The sequence below is a fragment of the Schistocerca piceifrons genome, chromosome 3 (assembly GCF_021461385.2).
Source record: "Schistocerca piceifrons isolate TAMUIC-IGC-003096 chromosome 3, iqSchPice1.1, whole genome shotgun sequence".
Classification (NCBI taxonomy): domain Eukaryota; kingdom Metazoa; phylum Arthropoda; class Insecta; order Orthoptera; family Acrididae; genus Schistocerca; species Schistocerca piceifrons.
The window spans coordinates 104619591-104622142 of record NC_060140.1 but is presented as its reverse complement, the minus strand read 5'-3'; the positions used below and the strand labels follow the sequence as shown (position 1 = coordinate 104622142).

Here is a 2552-nt window from a genome sequence, read left to right as displayed (position 1 = left end):
CGCACATTACACAGAAATTTGCAGGCCACTGTTACTGACACCTTTTCAGTGACGTGATATGTTGTTTCTGAACATACAGACGAGTAAGTAAATGTCGGAGTATTGGTGCAAATAAAGGGAATTAAGATAAAATTCAGCGGCGAATGCTGAGCAACTTTCTCGCGCTCCGCAGCGCGTGTAGCGCACGGCAAAAGCTAACGATATTCAGCGTGCCTGATTGGTGGACGAGAGACACTGACGAAATCCCCAGACAAGAGCAATGTGGGTAAGTCACCAGAAACTGCAACTTGGAAAACAGGCGCACTATGTCGTGTTGAGAAGACCGGAACATTCCTTGCGGCACGTGGGTGAGTATAATCAAACTGTAAGGCCCCACTGTTGTAAAATGTGCCCACGTCGTTGCTGACAGCCCGCATTTGGAGGCAGACGGGGTGGTCATCCATGCTCAGTGGCGTTCCACTCGTCTATTACTGCCGTCATTTTTTATGTTAGTCTTGTCGGCGTATACACTCCGTCTTCAGGCCACGAGTGGCTTAACGGGACCATCCGACCGTCGTGTCATCCTTAGTGGAGGATGCGGATACGAGGGGCGTGGTGTCAGCACACCACTCTCCCGGTCGTTATGATGGTATTCTTGACCGAAGCCGCTACTATTCGGTCGAGTAGCTCCTCAATTGGCATAACGAGGCTGAGTGCACCCTCAAAAATGGCAACAGCCCATGGCGGCCTGGATGGTCACCCATCCAAGTGTCGACCACGCCCGACAGCGCTTAACTTCGGTGATCTCACGGGAACCGGTGTATCCACTGCGGCAAGGCCGTTGCAGTCGGAGCATACAATGAGTCGCAAAATACGTTGCAAGGGCTTAAGGCGGCGTCGTTTTATCGTCAGGGATGGAAGATTACTTTTGACGTGCTAAAGCAACGTTTCCGAATCCGGGAATGGTTACTCTGGAACGGTAGTGGAAGTAGAGGGGCTAAAATCGGAAAGTGTAGCATTATGACGTAGCTGCAACTAAATTATTTTTTAAAAATCACCCATTTGTCAGAATATAACCATTAACACTCCTCCCGCCGCGCGGGATTAGCCGAGCGGTCTTAGGCGCGCAGTCATGGACTATGCAGCTGGTCCCGGCGAAGGTTCGAGTCCTCCCTCGGGCATGGGTGGGTGTGTTTGTCCTTAGGATAATTTAGGTTAAGTACTGTGTAAGCTTAGGGACTGATGACCTTAGCAGTTAAGTCCCATAAAATTTCACAGACATTTGAACATTTTAACACTCCCCCATCCACAACTAAGAACTGATTCTATAAAAAATCTAACTCCCATATATACAACAGCTTAAAACATCTGATTAACAATGAGTTAAAGTGTTAAATATTTGACGTTAAGCATGAAAAACCTTCACGGTTGAAGACGCAAAACACTAATGCACTCCATTTTAAGAAAAACTAGTTTTTCACGTGTCTCGATATTTATGATGGCATATTTCCTCTAGGTGTAGTATAATGATATAATTTTGCAGGTACATGCAATGGTATGTGACATACGAGATTACTGTGTGCAAAATTTGTTGTATATCGCGATAAATTAAAACGTCAAGTCCGATGCTGAAATTTTACTGGATGAGCGCAAAAAAAAGATGTAGTAAGCGATAAACTTTTTTCTTCCATAATTTTGTAAGGGGGTCAAAGAGAAAAATTTTCGAAAAGGTTTTAAATTATGTATGTTGGATATCGCCAAGTGCTCTCATTCTGGTTCAAATGGTTCAAATGGCTCTGAGCACTATGGGACTTAACATCAATGGTCAATAGTCCCCTAGAACTTAGAACTACTTAAACCTAGCTAACATAAGGAAAACACACACATCCATGCCCGAGGCAGGATTCGAACCTGCGACCGTAGCGGTCACGCGGTTCCAGACTGAAGCGCCTAGAACCGCACGGCCACACCGGACGGCTCTCATTCTGGAATACTGGATGAATATATCCTGTGTAATTTGCGCTCTGTGAATTACGTCCCCTTAAGAAACACACAAAGTTACTTTGATAGTGGACTTGGTTTATTATGTTAATACTGGAACTTAAAATTACACATTTTTATGTAAACTGACGGTGGAGTGGGGAGAAAGGAAACGGAAGGAACTGATGATATCAGCTGCATCGGGACTTAATGCGCAACCAGCGGTAACGAGGGAAACTGTATGCCGGACCGGGATTCAAACCTGTGATCTCCTGATTACTGGGCAGTTGCGTTAACCACTGCACGAAACGGACACAGTGCTTATCGCAATTGCGCCGCATATCTGCGTAAGCTCCTCGGCCGACCTAGCGCAACATATTCGCAGTGCCCGTCCATGTTCTGCATGCTTGCTGCTTCGAGATTCCAGTCTCAGCACTGACGGTCGTAGATACATTGCCCATCGAGGAGAATCAGTTATATGAATACGTTCGAAAGAACAGAAACCACGAATTCATATAAGTGACACTGTACCTCTTAATGAGTAGACAAAACAGCACTTTAAATTTTTAAATGCAGTCAATAATCATACGACT

The 2552-nt window shown here is 45.4% G+C and overlaps 1 pseudogene; it reads right to left on the bottom strand.

The window, feature by feature from the left end:
* Nucleotides 1–707: 707 nt before the first annotated feature.
* On the bottom strand, nt 708–825 carry LOC124790396 (annotated as a pseudogene).
* Nucleotides 826–2552: the final 1727 nt, after the last annotated feature.